This window comes from Puntigrus tetrazona, chromosome 8 (assembly GCF_018831695.1).
Source record: "Puntigrus tetrazona isolate hp1 chromosome 8, ASM1883169v1, whole genome shotgun sequence".
Classification (NCBI taxonomy): Eukaryota; Metazoa; Chordata; class Actinopteri; order Cypriniformes; family Cyprinidae; genus Puntigrus; species Puntigrus tetrazona.
Window position 1 is genome coordinate 3381299 of NC_056706.1, and position 18386 is coordinate 3399684.

The window sequence follows — 18386 nt, forward strand, 5'->3', positions numbered from 1 at the left end:
CTGCTCCTGCAGTCTGAGGAGGGTGCCATTAGTAGGGTGGAGAGGAGAGGACTCAGGAGAGACGGAGCTGAGAGCAGAAACCATCTGCTGTGTTGGTTTAGCCGGAGCTCAGAGAAGATTTTCAATGCCGCTTGAGTTCTTTTTTTTTTCTTTTGGTGCTGTACTAAACCGTAGAGCAGGATGGAAACACTTGCACCGTGTTTGCACTCATTTTCTTGGCCGTCCACGTGGTTTTATCATTAGCGAGAAAGTGTTACGTGACAAGCGTTTTTTATATCCCGCTAATTTGTCACCTGATGGTATATGAGGTAATTGGAGCGCGCGGGGGAATATTTGCGGAAACTAACGACAGGCTTCGAGCATGTTTGTGCCAGGTAAACAGGAGCACGCTAAAGATCTAATGGCTTAAATATTGTATAGAGCTGAAGACTCAGAGGAAGTGTTACAGCAAATGGATAATTGGCTGGAAACACAAAGGCTGTAGATCTTTTTGATTATCGCTATAAATTGTGGGCGCAGTGTATTCTGGCCGGAATTCACCCAGCTGGACAGGAAAATGCTTTAGTGACATGGAAAGCGGCCAATGGTGGTTCTCCTGGGCCCTGCAGAAAAAAAAATATACACGTGACGACCTGTTCCCACAACTTCGGATGAATTGCGGGGTTTTGGCATTGGCTTTTAGAGAGACCACACTCGTAAAGAATCACTCCTGGCTGTAGAAATACTTCAGAACTCAGCGTAATGTGTTTTTTTAGGAAATCACAGTAAAATGCGGAAACTCAAATAATCACGAGAAGAAAATGTGAGCGTTACTGTTATAATCTTAAAAAAAAAAAATGTCATGGCAGAAAATTACCAGCTTTTCCAATTAGTTTACAGAAATACAGAAAAAAAAAAAAAAAAGCGTGTGGAAAAATATAAAAATTTCAATGGAGAAAATTAGTTTCAAAATGAAAGATTTCAAACTGCTACAAATTCTAATGTATTCATTTCAATTAATAATAAAACGATATAAATAATAAAATAATATTTATTCTTCAAACATGGCAGATGCAGCGTTATGTCATTATAATTGATATACTATTATGGTTTTATTTATTTTATTTTTTCATTTTTGTAACTTTTTGTGTCTATAGTTTTTTTCAGTTTTAGTTTTAGCTATTTTAGTACATTAAGTTAATTAAATTAAATAAGAATATTGGTCTAACAACATTTTATAAATGTTTTATTTTTATAAAATGATTAATGTTTCATTATATTATTATTATTATTTAAATATGCACATTGTGCAATACAGGCATATTTTCCAATATGGAATTTGTTCTAAATATCATGTTTTGCGTTTTACAAAATAATAATAAAAAAGAGGCAAGTGAGAAAAAGTACAAAAGTCACGGGCTGAACAGAAAATAAGATATTTCAGAGAACATTGTGGTCCAAAGAAGATTAGGCCTCGCTGACTTTTACTGCATGGAAAACATATCTTCTTTTGTGCTGTACAGGAAAGAAACCCTGAATAACACTGAAATGAAATGTATAGATGTGTGTACATGGAACCATGCAGCAGAGACTGTACTGTAGCTCCCCCTTCAAAAATCCTTCCAGCAAAAGCTAGAAAGCTCAGATCATTTCAGTAACTATTTCCCAGCTGAAACCGGTTCCCTCCTTCACTCCGCTTCGCAGTGAACACAATGTATTTTTTATGACGCTGGCTGTTTTACTCAGTCTTCGGTGGGTCACTTCAGGTGATGGTTTAAAGTAAGAACAGCAGGCTGTCGTCTCAGGAAGGGCAACCAGGACACGGCCACGTTATTACCGAGAGCCGGCGGGTTGAAGGAGGAGTGTCACGTAAATGTTGGAGAATGATGGCAAAAATGAGCCTATTCATCAAAATCTGACATACCTTTCCCCTTATTATCAAGCTCCGTTCGACCCACGCCAATCACTCGCTGAAGGCAATTGAAACGTCTTTTGTCCTAATCAGGCTCATTTCAGATACAAACCAGAGGCGGTGGGTATTAACATTCATTTTCCCTCCGGCGTCCCAGTTTCAGAACATAAATGTGTTAGATGGCTTGATTGAACCAGACAATGAATTTTCATCTGATGCTGGTTGACGTGTAATTTTGCCCCTTTTTTTTTTGCCTTCCCTTGTTCAATTACATCCATAACTAGTTCAAGACGTCATCTTGACCGGTATGGATTGATATGATCAAGTGACCGCAGCACGAAGGGCGTTTCAAGGTGAACATGCTCATTTTCTGCGTGTAAGACAGGTGGACCCAAGTACGATAATATGCAGCACGCATAAGCTGGACGCCTGAAGCTATTAACTTAAGTAAATGTGGCGTTAAGTTAAATTAGTGTGTATGAACGGTTAGATTCACCGCAGAATCATCACTCAATAATGTTCACGTGTCTGTGACCCTAGTTACACCAAAAGCAATGACAATCAATAGTCATAAAAAACATAAGCCGATCATATTTCGTCCGTTGCTTTCTTATTTGTTGGTGGAACCATGTTGGTGAAACTAAGGTCTGAAAACTTTTGATACATTACATTAATTTATGTAATGTAACATTTGAATGTTTTTACAGTTCCCTGAAGTATTCATTATTTTCAGCATCCTGGAAAGCCGTGTTGAGGGTATAATATCTCAAAAAGGATGGTTGCTGGCCTCGTAGGAGATACATAGACAAACTCGTTTCCTTCAAGTTCAAATGATTCGCTATTTCCTCGGAGTACAAATATATTCCTAATTGCCAGTACAGTTGAGGATGGTTTTGGGGGACTTAAATTTGGACTAAATTCCAAATGTATTTTGATCCTGAAACATAAGCTTTGACTGGCTTTGTCAGTTTTTAATAAATATATGCAGCCTACACGACGTGAGCATTTGATTAGCCACAATATACGATGATAATTAATGTGTGTTGGTTTGAATTAATAAATGAAACAAACAGACAAAAACTTAGCTTAACCCTTGTGTGTCAATGAAATAAATAAATGTTTAAATTAAATTGTTTAAAATGTTTACAAAGTATAGCAAAAAATGATTTATGAACCATTTCATATATATGTCACGAAACAGGTTGAACTATAATAAACCTGCATGAAAATCTAAACATAAGGCATCAATCTAAACACGTTTGCGCTTCAAATTTGATGTTGATATCTAAAAAAAAAACATTTTCAGCAAGATTAAATTTTTTTTTTGTTATATGCCAGCAAAACTCTGCTGGTACACATAGTGGCTGATTTGTGTTTTACAGAGTTGAATTGAGTTTTTCTCTCTCGAATATTACAATTTATTGTTTATGACACACATGCAAACACCACTCTGACATCCCTACCAACACACCCACACAATTATTATCCAATTGGCTCTAAAACACGCAGAAGCAGAAAACGGTAATAAAGCAAATATTCGCTTCATGGGTCAAACCTGAAAAAATGGCACCATCTGGTAAAAATAGTAAAACAAAATATTCTGTAACCAACCGATTTAAAAGCAATTTTTTGAGTTACTGTAAATGTAATGTATGCAGCTGCCAATAACGCAGTCGAAACTGAAAAGCACAAAACTTGCTCAAGGGTTAACTCTTAAAGTTTGCTTTGGAAACTGATTAGAGAAAACCAAGCCAGTCAGTTGGTGTGGAATGGAAAAGATGTAAGATATGACATAAATAGCAACGTATGACATCGGTGTGTCACAAAAGATCCATGTCTTTGAGGTCTGAACTTGACATAACGCACCCGCTGAACTTGTGTGTCAACACCTCCACGCTCACAACATCTCCTCTCTCACGCTGCTATTGATTTCCTTCAGCACCTTGTCATCCTTGTTTCTCGGGCTCTGTAGGACACTTCTCGGGGAGTTGTAAGGAGCGTTTGTCTTATTCATAAGAAGCACCCCGCATTACAGAGTATTCGCTCTTAACAACCACTCTTTGGGTCTCTGTGGTCTTCGTTTCCGACCTACAGAAAGTGCTGACCCATCCAGAAATTTGATAACAGATGCTTCTCCTCGTCCTCCTCTCTGGTGTCCCTGCTGCCCGAGCCTGTTTCTTCTACCCCATTGCTCTGGTTCCTCTCTGATTTCCCAGGCCTTGGGTCCGGACATCTGCTAACCTATTCCCACACCTCAGTAATACATCTGTGTATAACGCACATTAGTCCTTGGTTACACTAACCTTCAGCTGCATAAACTCAAGTTCTGGCTGCTCACTGGTCAGCTTCAGTGGATGCCAAATCTACACCGTTACTTGGTCAAAAAGCATGGAGGCAGCTTCCAAGTTGAGTACGGATCTAATTAAGCTGCTGCTAAACTAATCAACAGCAAATCAACATAGAACTCATTTCCTCGCTTTAAGCATCGCTTAGTCTCATTGTGTAAAGTTAATTGGTAATGCTTAATTTTCTTTTTGGAGCATCGGTTTATTTATTTATGTATTGGACATCCTGTTGCATTTGTAAAGATGTCATGTTCTCACGTTGCACGCGTATAATAGGTTTTGAAGGCCACAAATATTGGGATTGGTAAAATGCTTCATTTGCTCACCAAGGCAGCATTTATTTGAATAAAAATACAGTAAAACAGTAGTATTGCGAATTATTATTATAATTAAAATAACTATTTTCTATTGTAATGTTTCATAAAATATAATAAAAATTATTCCTTTGATACAGTTTTTCTCAGCATTTTCTTCAAGGTCACATGATCGTCCTAAGATTTTTTTTTTTCCTCTGGCCATTTATATTTTACTTAAATTTTACCAATTTTCTATGCATTAATTAGTTCTTTTCTTTTTCTTCTTCTTTAGCAAAATTTCTTTAGTGTTGTGTGACATTTTCAAATGACTTTTTGAACCATTTGAACTTAAAAGAAACTATATCATACTTTAAGCGATGACTAATTATTAAAGTTCATAATAACAATCAAGAAAGCTATTTAACTAAAACCCACATCCCATGTTGTATTGTGGGTTTGCCTTTGTAGCTCTGATTCTCCTCCATCCTTTCTTGCCGTCTCTCCATCTTTATCCTTGAGGAATGAAAGTTTAATGGTCTCAGCTGTTGCCAGCTCACACCCCAGCTGTCGCCCCGGTGCAACAAGCCATCCTTAATCATTAAACGACCACAGATTCCATTTTGTCTCCTTTTGCATGTCTTTGATGTGAGTGAAGGTTCAGTTTAGGTGCCAGCACACATCTGTGCTTGGATCTGCTCGCACCTTCAAACATGGCAACGTGCCGGCGATTTACTTTCTTCTTGCTGTTTTTTTTCAACAGGATGGACCTTGTCCCACTGCAAGAACCTGGCGGATGGTTAAATGGATCCAACTGAAAATACCGGATGAGACAACGCTTACTTTTTGAATAAATGTTAGCAAACGGTATGGTAAAAAGCTGAATACTAAAATCAAATAATGTTTTGTTAAATCTTCATAAAATGATTTAAAATGCACATCGAGATGTCTTACTATTTTTGAACTTGCCACCAAAACAATCATTTTTGGTTTTTAGTAGTAACTTATATTCAAAACATGATATTCTGACAAATTGCAAAACACTGGAAAAAGCTGCTATGGAAAACTTTTTAACTACGAAATTTTGTCATTTTCACAAAAAGGTACACTAGATCAAATACAAAATTTTGAAGTTATCTTAAAATTAAATTAAATTAAAAATGTGTGTAATATTTGTGACTAATCGTGATGAATCGCATTCAAAATAAACGTTTATGTTCACATAATATATGAATGTGTGCTGTGTATATTTATTATCTATGTATAAACACACACACACACACACACACACACACACACACACGCATTCATGTGTATATTTCAGAACAATATGTCATGTTTATATATAAAATATTTTTACATTAAATATTTTCTAAATATACTGTGTGTATATATATATATATATATATATATATATATATATATATATATATATATATATATATATATATATATATATATATATATATATATTGAGCATTAATAAAAATAGTATTTTAATGATATTTATCTACCATATTAGGAGCAGTATTAGTAGCAGTATTATTATTATTATTGGAAACTTCCAAACAAGAACATAATGGCATTTTAAAAAGTAATAACATTTTTCATTCCGTTTGTACCGTAGCTGGTTTTTATAGTATGTTCTTCCAGAAATGTTAGCCTGATCCATTTGCTGCTTCACCAAAGCTGGTTTACCTAACATAAACAAGCAAACAAAAAAAGTTAGCATGGCCTTTTTAGATTTCTTGTGTAATGAACTGAATATCACTGTTGACGTCCCACAGATAATGTTAAATAAAGCTCTTCCCGAGGAACTTTGCACGACATTGACGCATCTCTTGGTTTATTCACATCTCTTTTTGTTTAAAGTTGCATGTCTACCTCATGGGGTTACAGCTCCGTCTACCCAGCAGGCAATTGTGAAAAATCTCAGTTCTACATGTTTCGCATGCTGCTCTCCAATAGCAGGACTCGGCTGAAGATAAAACCACAAGCTATGGTAAATGGGCCAAGGATAAAGACAGAGATAAACTCTATTTGATGACGAAAGCTCCAGATTCCTGCCGAGTCTCCTCATCTCCAGCAGGTGGGCCATTTTTGACTCGGCCCTTAGTGTTCAAACGATAAAACACTTCTACGAGAAAAGAGAGCACACAGTGAGGTGTAAAGTGGATAAACCGTCGGGTGACTGGATGTTCTGATGAACCGTTACTCTCTTGTTACTGTTAATGCCCTATCAGTCATACGCAGCGTGTGTTTTATGGTCGGTATTAAGTCACTAAAGGTCAGTATTACGTCATTTGGTTGATACTTTTATCCAGAGTGACTTCCAGTGCATTCAAGGTGTCCACTTGATCAGTTTTTGAGATCCCTGGAAATCAAATGCTTGGCTTTGGTGTTAGCTGTACTATGTAAATATATAATTTATAATTTATTTAATATGTATAGAATTTATCACTGTGATCAAAGCATCATCGTTCCAGTTTTCAGTGTCACATAATCCTTCAGAAATCATTGTACCATGCCAATTATTATTATTATTATTATTATTATTATTATTATTATTATTATTATGTTGAAAACATAATAAATTGTTCTGTTAATTAATTTAATTTTATTTTATTATTTTATTTTATTTTATTTAACCTATGATATACTTGTGTTCAGGATATTTTAAAGACTAAAAGTTTTAGAAAAATAGCATTTATTCAAAATATTATTATAATACTTTTATTTGCTTTTATACAGTAGTATATATATTGCAACAAAAAAATTCTATACTTTGAATATTTTTTTAACTATATTGTTGTTATTACTATAATTTTCAATTAAATAAATGCAGCCTTGATGCACATGAAACGTAAAAATAAATAAAAAACAAACTAATAAAAAAATATATATATATATATATATATATATATATATATATATATTAGTATGTTTCATACTTTTTATTAGCGTATAAATAAATTAAAAAAAAAAAAAAAAAAATGTCAGGTTTTTGAGCATCTGTTTCATCCATAGATGCTGTTTCATCCACAGATATTTCAAGAGTTGTAGGAGATGGAAGGTTAATTACTGAGGAAACACAAAGTTCTCTCAGAAAGATTGACGTGACCACATTTCTCGCTCACGGCACAAACAAACGCTCAGCTCAAAGACAAACGTCTCTCACAAGTTTGGTGAAATGAGTTCTAGCAGTTCACCACACACACACACACACGCTGTGTTTTAAAGCACATCTAATTTAATCAAGATGACTTTGCCTTGATTAAACTCTCTCGGGAGCTGTCAAAGCAGTCCGGTCTCTCCCCGGTTCATTTTCCTCAGCAGCATATGTTGGAAGGTTTGCTTTCCCGTCTGTCTGCCTCTAAACTCAGCCATCTTTCAATTCCTCCCTCTCTGGCTTTCACACTACCAGTCATGGAGATGTGAGCCTGTCATTTGCACTTACTCCCTTAGAAAGAGACAAAAACAGACATTTGCTACAGCCATTGGGTATCTGTGGCAGTCTAAACATAATAAGGAAACAATAACTGTTTCCTTCGTGAGCTGCCAGCTGCCAGCTCAGAGTTTTCGAACAGATGCACGGAACTGTGACACAAAAAGCAGCAGACAGGAAAGAAACGAAAAATAAAAGAAATTTTAAAAAGTCAATATCGTGCTTTTAAGAGTCCTACAAAAAACAAATGAACCACAAACGGCTAGCTTGAATTTACAACAGTAACACAGAACTGTATTAACTTAGATGTTTAAAATGTATACATCATATTAAATATAAAAAGAAAAAATATATATACATATTTATAATAATAATAATTTATAATATTATTATTATTATTAATATGATTTAGATGTTGTTGTAAATTTTGCAAGCATTTAAAAATATTATTATTATTATTATTATTATTATTATTATTATTATTATTATTATGATTATTATGCTTTATGCTTTTTGTTGTTGTATCATTGGAAAATGAAAAAAAAATGTATACATAAATGGTGAGTTTTGATTGGCCATTGAGGCAAAAAGGCTATTATATTAGCTATTATGTTATCCATTAAATTCTACAAATAGACCGTAAGTTAAAGACCAAAAACATTTTTTTTTTTTCACTTTACCATCCAGTTGTACAAAAGAAGCATACCGGCAGTTCAGGGCCAAGCTGAAGGGAGACTAGAGAAAACAATATAAAAGTAGATTCAACTGAACAAACCACCAATCGTTTTGTGACCAACTTAATGCCAAATGAACCTCTGAAGGTACCAGTAGAAACACGGTAAGGTCATGGGTTTGATTCCCGGGAAACATTTGCGTAAAGCATACTTTGAATGCGCTGCGAGCCGCCGGGGATAAAAGTGCCTGCCAAATAAATAAATGTACATTCAAATGTAAGTGCGCTATAAGTCACTTCAGATAAAAGCATCTGCTAGATGACTCCCTAACAATAATAATTGCAAAACAATACCTACCGCTATAAGGGTAAGTGGACCGTCTCAAAAGGAATCTGGTGTATAACTGTCCTTTTCATTCCAAGCACATGTGGATTTATTTAGCGTGTCACCTTAAGCACAGTCCTTGCTTCCATTTAAATTGAGACACCTGCTTCCTGTCAGACCCGAATCTACAAGACAGAGTGCTTTTCATTTTCAAGGTGCTTGATCTCAGGAACCTTTCATGTCTCGAGAAACAAGTCTCTTCTGACTCCACCACCGCCACAATTCCCCGGAAAAAGACCTTTCAAGTTTTAAAGTGTCGCTCTTGTTGCTTATCAAATACGTTTTTTCCAAAAACATCAGTCCGTATCGATTAGAATCCAATTGATTTGCAGCGTTAGAGGCTGAGAGAGGAAGGTGCGCTTTGATTTACCTGCGCAGGTTACTCAGCCGGTCGCTCTGAAACTCTTCCCGGCTGAGGGTAGCTTTCCGTTTGGAGAGAGTACCGACAGGACTAGGAAGGTGAAGGAAGATCGCAACAGTTTGCTTGTGGAGTGAACTGAAACTTAAAGTAAAGCAGATTTGGTATAAAGAACAAAAAAATAAATAAATCATGCGGAGCACAAGCCCTGGGATCAATAGATAGAAGTGCAAAATTAAGCATTTCATCACTCGGTCATTAATGGACGCTCTGCGGTGGATGGGTGCCGTCGGAATGAGAGCCTGGACCGCTCAAAAACAACACTCTAGTCCGTCAGTTAATGTTGTGCGAAGTAACAAGCTGTGTGTTTGGGAGAAACAAATCCATCATTAAAGTGCCCCTATTGTGGATTTTTGAAAACGAGCTTTCATGCATTGCGTAACACAGAATGAAAACATCCGAGAGTGCACCGCTGGTAAAGTTTGTGTCCCTCAAAAGAAAGAGTCGGCTCGGAAATGAGTCCCAAGAAGTTTCATGTTTACGTTGAAATGAAACATTAGCATATTGACTGCGCGCTTGGCGGTCTTTTCACATTCATTCGTTGCCACCGGCTGCCACTTTAGGAGCGTTAAAAGCTCACAGACACTGCTTTAAACGAAATCTACCGATTGCAGCAGGGGTTTGGAAAAATTAATTGCTGAGCTAATCGGTTGGGATAACAAATAAAACTCTCGAAACATGAACCTTTCATAATAGGGGCACATTTTAACTTTAAGCTGTCACTTCTGATAAAAAACCCATAATAGAGTCCATCACAATTCAGCAATATCTTTGCTTAGAACTATACTGGATTGCTGTCACTTGTAACTGGTGCTTAATCCATGCATATTTCTCTCCTGAAGTTTTTTAACAGAAGAAGTGATAATACAGCTAGAAGACTCATATTTTAGATGGAAGCAATAGTTTAACGATTAAAATGCATTGTCTTTTTTGTAAAAAATTCCCTTCGCCTGGAGCCGTGTGGATTATTGGGATGCCTTTATCAGCTGTTTGGATTCTGACGGCACCCATTCACTGCAGAGCATCTATTAACCCTCTGGGGTCTGAGGTGATTTCGGGGCCCTTGAGATGCTTTGACATGCCCTGATATTTGTGCTTATTCAAGCTACTTATAACACACTGTTAACCAACCTGTAATAATGTTGCATTCAGCACAAACTGTCATTCAGTTATTTGCGACCAAGAAAGATGTTGATAAATGTTGCTAAAATAAGGCCATAACTTATACTGAATAGTCCTAAATAAGACTTTTGAGTAACGTAATGTCACATTTCTCCAAATATAACAATGTTTATATTAATAAAAATACTGTTAATACAATTTTATAGTGATAATGTTGTCTGTAACTTACTTACTATAGGAGACAAATCCACAAAGATTGAAAGAAGCTCAAGTTTTTTCAATACTACGTTTTTGTTAGCAAATTAATTACTGACTTTTTATCTCTTAAGACCGCTGAAGCTTCACCAATGACATTTACTAACCAAAAAAAAGGGGGTATGGGGTAGTAAATTATACAGAATTAAATTCTTTCCACAAATACGTTTTCTTTCCACTTAACTAATTAACTGCAATTAAAAAGTCTGTGGGCACACAGATGCACTCATCAGTAGCATGAAATTGCTTATTATTCACATGCAAACTGCTCTTAATATCAAGACAATATTTTTTCCATACTTGCCAAGCCAATTATCGTTGACACTAATGACACATGCCGCCGCGCTGTGGTTTTATGCTTAAATTATGTTTTAATGATAATATTAAGCTTCTTAGTTGAGTAAACATTGTCTACCTGCAGTATTTTTGCTAATGGACGCAAATCTGAGCTCTCAGAGGGTTTCTAATCGAGTAATCCTACGTACAAAAGACATAAAAGCACCCGAATTACACCTTGATCTGCTAAAAAAAAAAAAACACGAGGTTCGCCTTGTCACTTTTAGGAGCCCGGCTATCATAAAAATCACACTGGAGGTATAACACACAACTTTCTCATAAAGCATATGCCGTTTGGCCTGAATTTTCTCCTAAACCGATTTCCGCTCATGCACGCCGTCCTCCTATAGGTGCAGTCGAAAACAGCGAGCTTGACCTCCTCCCTGACTCGTGTTTTGTATCTGGACGTGTTCTGTGTTAATGCAGACTCTCTCTCAGGAAAGGAAGGCCGAAAGTGAATTGTGATATTTCAAAGTCGCTGTTGCAAACAGAAAGCGTTTGAGGTAAATGGTAATGCGCACTGGTGCAAATAAATGTTGCCTCTCGCTCTGCTGCTGTAAGAAATGTGCGTGTGATGAAGCGATGAAGAAAATGTCTTCACGATTTTGAAGATTATATGAATAAAAAAAACAAACAAATTGGTGTTAATAAAGTGCCATTGCAAGCTAAAATAATATAAATTACAAGCCTTATTATCATCGTGAGACTAAAATGCGGTTATACATCGCAAATATATGCTGATATTCATAATTTACAGTAACAGTATGTCAAAAAATATCAAGAGCAATCTATACAAACAAAGAAAAAAGGAGGATGAAGAAAAACAACAAAACACATTATTTAGTTTTATTATTTTTATTTTATTTTAGAGTAGGGCTATTTATTAGAAATAAATAGAAATGTAATTTATTTAATAAATAATAAAATAAGCACGTAATGATCTTTAATAGTTTTTTTATATATATATTAAAATATTTTTGATTATTTTGAATATTTTTGATTGAATAAATGCCTTGACTGGTAAAAGACTGCCGTAAATAAATAAATAAATATTTTAAATAATCTATAAAAGTGGTGTCTGTACAAAAAAAAATTAGTTTAGGGGTAAAACAAATAAAATAAATAAATAAAATAAATAAATAAAATATTAATTGGAGGAAAAAGTGTGACAACTAACCTCCAAATATGGGCACAAATGACATTATATGAATACAGAACATGCTTTACATTCAGTTAGAAACGTTTGGTTATTGTAATGCTTATTTGAATGCACAAACAACTGATTAAAAAAAAAAGAAAAAAAAGTTAAATGTTTATAAATGACTTGTTGTTGCTGTTGTCTTTTACATCAATCATTCATGCTCTCTGGCTCCCATTCACATATTCGCTCAGGAGGGAAGGCAGTCCTCAGGCAAACTGATCTTGAGAGCAGATGGTGGTGAGCACCTGGATGATCCACGGAGACAAACCCTCAGCTGATTCCTTCAGCTGCTTCTGACGTTCCATTTAAAATAATAGAGATCTTCCGTGATGTTTGACATCTCTGCGCTGTGAGCAGGGAGCATTCGGATTACAGTTTGCTTTTAAGGATCCCTGCACGTTCCGCGGCGTGCTCTTTTTTAATTTTTTTCTGTGATCTCTCCAGGAAAGAGCTTTTGAGTGCAGATCTTACAGCAGGGGTTTACCACACGCGGCGGATATGGCTGGGAGGTCATTGTAGAAGCATGTTTAGGCCGAGGATTGCAGCTGTTTACACTTCAGACGGCATAATGTTAGCGGGAGCTTAGCGGCTAAAGATCAAGGCTAATAACCCAAAGGCCCTGGGTTCAAACGCTAGAAAGGCTGATCTCATGAACCTCACAGAACAGCCATGAAGACATCTGATGCATATTTACATAAAAACAGCAACGGGCTGACTTTTGTCAAATCTTCAGCAGAGTTTCATTTTTATGTAGTGTAGCACTGTTTCTTACGATCAGAACCAAGGCTGACGTCATTTGATAAAACTACAGTAAAAAAGCAGTAATACTGTAAATATTTTTTACTGTTCCTGCAATGCAAAGATTAATTTTCTTCATAATTCTGTCACTTCTTTCTAACATGCTGACTTGCTGCTCAAAAAATGATCACAGCTGATTTTTATTCTTTTTTTAATAAACAGAAAGAACTTAATTGTCACTTTCGAACAAATGCTTTTGCTTTATCAAAGCGTACATGTCTTAAAAACAAAGCAATTAAATCGCACAGATTCCGTCTAAAGGAGATTCAACTACAAACACAGTGTTTGTTTGTTTCTCAAACCCAACCAACATGCGCAATGCATGTAAATAAGAAATAATGAAGTACTTCCATACGCTTATTTTACAGTATGATGCTCATATACTGTTAGTTTTGTTCATATAATGATGTGCTAAACACTATTAACAGCATCAATTGCCTTTAAACTGTTTACTTTCTCTGTAAAATTAAAGTGCTCATTGTATTTGCAGACACATACGGCGCTCATTTGTTACTTAATTGTTCTTAACTTGTGGTTAAATGCAGACTTAATTGCAATTATATTTCCATCATTTGACATTGTTAGTTGCTTTGGAAGTATAGTGCAGCTGCAGAAGGTAATTTAAATTTTTATTTTTAAGTATTATTTCTTTTTTTTTCATACAGGCTATATACTTAGCTATTTCAAGGACATGGAGCTTTGGACATGTATGATAAAAAAAAAAAAAAAAAAAAATATATATATATATATATATATATATATATATATATTTATATACACATATATATATATATATATATATATATATATATATATATATATATATATATATATATATATATATATATATATACACAAACAAAGCGTAATAATATAATAATATAGCAAATGGAGAATGGTGAAAAATAAAGGATCTTTGTTTCGAAATGTTTGACAGGTAGGCATGATCCTATTACTTTATTGCACACAATTTTTACTCCGCAACATTCAATTTCCATCTCAACCCCATCATTTATTCTAACGAACTCTTCTTTTGTGCTTCCCCTGCAATGCTGGATTCTGCGTAACGTGAGCAAGAATACACTCGATGGATTTTCCCATAAACACATGAAATAGAGAAGAGCTTACCAGTTAATCACTTACACGCTCTACAAAAACGTGTTTAATTGGAAAGTTATCAAATAACTCACGACACAGTGTGCCTCCTGAAAGCGGATATTGATTTCAGGTTCCCAGTGCTATTGCACAAATGCCATCTCCAAGAGAGTTTCCCATCAACCGGCACTCGGACAATGATTGATCGTTTACAAAGTGGATGACCATTGATCATTACTCAATCATGGAGATGATTCCAGCCTGTAAAACGTCCCTGTCTAAACAGGTCGTTCATCGCTTTGACAACGGCTTCATAACAACAACCTCCACCGAAACGGGCAAAGGCGTCACGTTTCTCGGACGTCAGTTTTCATTCGCCCCGGCTTCTGTCTGAAACCGATGCCTCGTGCGAGAGAACGTTCCGCCGCATTGTTGCACTTTCCAGTCCTTCACAATCGCCAATGCAAAACGAATGCTCGGCGAAGTATGAACCCGAGCAAATGCAAACAAAGTTGAGGCACGCCGCGATTCGCAAAGTACATTTCATGCTGCAGGCTCGAGGGCCGGACTTGAATCTCACACTGGATAAAGCTTGTATTGTGCCATGCCGTATATCTTTCTGTGCTCCATCAGATATGCCAGTTTGCACCTGCTGGGCCAATAATTCGGTCCTGCCAGACCTGGCACTGCTGCGGGTGCAAATTAGAGAGATGATTTTGGACTCCGGGCCTGAAATGTCAGACATCTTGGCGTTTATTCCCTGCTGATCATCAGTAAACTGCTACGGAAGGCTGATTCAGACTTTTACTTTAGAAATAATGGCAAGTCATTAGCTTAAAGGGAACATTTTATAATTCTGTAGCAATTTGGTCTTTTGTGAGTCTATTCATTTAGTCCCCGTTCAATTGAAAACATTTTTTAAAAAAAAGAAACGGTTCATTGTGTAATTCATTCCTCATGTAGTTGTCCTTATTTTGTTCCAAAGTCGTCTGACTGAATTTCTTCTGTAGAACAAGATGGAATATTGCGTAATGTCTGGATATAATATTACGAAAGAAACTAGAAATAATCATTGACTTTATTCTACATGCTTATATTAATATATCTGTAAACTAATTCAATAATAATAATAATAATAATAATAATAATAATAATAATAATAAAATAAAAAAAAATAATACTTTGGATTAATCAGAACAAAAAGTTAATAAATAAATGTATTTTATTTAAATTATTTAAAAATCTTTATTTTTTCTTTTAGGTTGGTATATTACAAGTATATTAAAATATCGCACAAAGTTGCTGTTTTATTGTATTTTTGATTAAATAAACACCTTAATTTTACATATTTTACATCATATATTAAATGATTTTAAACACCAAACTTTTTAACAATATAAAAAAACCCAGTAATTTAAAAATCCGGCAGCTGCCAGAATTTGATCGTAAAAACAACAGTTTTAAGTTAAATTTACAGTTAAATACCGTAACTTCTTTAACTGATATAATGTTAATATAGCAAGCTATTAAAATACTGAAATCTCATTTGTACCATTGAAATACTGTTAAACACCAAATGCAGGATGTGATGAGAAAGTCACATGATGCACCGAAGCCATCACACTTTTAAATATGAACATGTCATTCACACTAAAGCACTAAACACCATCATGGTGAGACTCAGTAAACTGAAACATGTAATAAACATTACTTAATAATGTTACATGTGAAATACAACAGTAAAAATTTCTGAAAAAAAACATCAAATTTAAACTAAATTTGAAATGTAATGCAGGGAATTCTGGGAATGTCAGTTTACTTTTTTTTTAACCTGTAAATTTTACAGGAATTTATCGTTAATCGCTAGACAGGCTTTTACCACAGCAATTTCACATTTTTTTACCGTTAAACTCGTGGTCATTTTTTACAGTGTAGATGCAATTATGAATATGTGACAAACTGTAAAAACTAATTTTTCAGTCCATTCAGTTTGTAACTAAACAATTTAATGTTTTTGTGCTTCCCTTGCAACGTCAGATCAAAACCATTTGATTTTTTCCCAGAAAAAGAGTTATGCTTCACAAAAACACCATAAGGTACCGTAAACTACAAACTGCAGACGTTCTTAAATTCCATTAACATTCACTTTCACATCAAACCTGACACATGAAGCAAAAATCGAAAAAGCTAAAAAATTGGTAGAAAAGCCAAGGTTTGATTGTATTGTTCCTGTTGACTTTAAAATAGTTTTTAATTCATCGATATTTTATTTCAGCTAACGTTGCCGTAGGGATGTCTCATTTTTGTAAATTTGAGTAAACCTAAAACAAACAGTTTCTTTCAAATATGTATCATGGGAAAAACTCAGTTGCTTGAATAGATCAGTCGGGCACTAATTGTGATTTAGACAGTCGCTTTTGCAGATGATTATGATTCCAGTGGGCTGAAAGGTTATCAGACGTGTGAAAACACACTTATCGCTTCCAGACAAAAACAGAGTTCAAGGTGTGTTATCTGAGAATGCGCCTGATAATGTCCTAAAGTGGTTGCTTGATGTGTTGCTGGTATTAATATTCATCTTATGTGGCTAAACCGCCTCTGCTCCGAAACCTGCTGAGCTGCCAGCATTTTAAAGTTCTCCTGATACCGAGAGCTGCTCCAGACAGCAAGCATCAACATAATGCTACCTTACAAAATAGCCCATTTTTACACAATTCTTCTCGCAGAGTTTATTACCAGTGTGCAAGTGCAAAGAAAAGAAAAGAAAAAAAAAGATAAATGTAAAAAACTATTTCTGTTACAGGATAATAATAAGTAAAAAAAAAAAGAAAATGTTATTTTTTATGTCAAAATCTTAATTTTTTTTCTCGTAATTATAAGAAAAGAGTAAATAAAAAGATTAAAACATTGCAATTAACTTTCTACGTTTTAACCGGAGGCAAGAAAAAAGATGTACAAGATTTAAAATGTAGAAAAATCTGTTTAAAATTTGCAGTTCTTTTTTTCAGAATTGAAAAAAAGTTGCAATTATCATCCAATTACAATTATTCAGTGGCCAAAAAAAAAAATAAAATCTCAATCAACTTCAAACTACTATATAAAAGAATTGCAGGGAAAAAAAATTAATTACATTTTTAGGTTTTTTTTAATATATTTCATGTGAGATGACTCATAACATAACTGCAAGATGTAACCTAGGTAAACCAGGTCAGAATTATAATTATATATATATATATATATATATATATATATATATATATATATATATATATATATATATATATATATATATATATATATATATATATATATATATATATATATATATATATATATATATATATATATATATACACACACACATTATGCATGAAATAGTTTTTATATTACAGTTAGCATTGTAATCAAATGTACATCAAGTGCTCACACAGTTTGTAGTTGGTGCCTAAGTAGCCATCTGCATTTAAGTTCCATTTCATTTAGGATGCTTCCTTAAAGGTAGCTGCTTGTTTAGACAACAAACAGCAAGGCAGCTCACTTGATTTTAAAACAGAGCTCATGTCAGCGCTGCAAAATGACACTGGTGCAGAGCAGAAATATGACAGTGGTCAGCAGTTTCCGTTGACAAGCATGACAGGCATTTTCAGCTAACTCGTCTCTCAGGACTATTTGAGAACACGGTTGTGCATTAGAAGCACTTAAGAGTAACATGTCTCCTTCTCCCCGTAGATCAATACTGTTGAAGTAGACATCACCGGCTCCTTTTATCATGTGATAATTGCTGATGCTTCTAACTGAATATCCCACTAACCTTCCCCTTTCCTTTCCAGGACAGTCAGCTCTCAGTTTGTCACAGACTTTTTTACTATTGGCAAACCGGGTTCACATTGCAACATGACAAGATCAAGCCAGCTGTACAGAAACAGACCATCACTACGACTACGACACCAGGCTACATCAACAACAGTTCTTCTTGAGTATGCTGTTTAGGGTTGACTTAATATGAAAAAGACACGGCAAAAGACTAAGCAAAAACTGAAGAAGAAGAATTATTAGTGACAGGCCGCACAGAAAACAACACAAATCTAGCCAGGCTTACTGGAAACACATACCTATGTCTTTAAAGCTC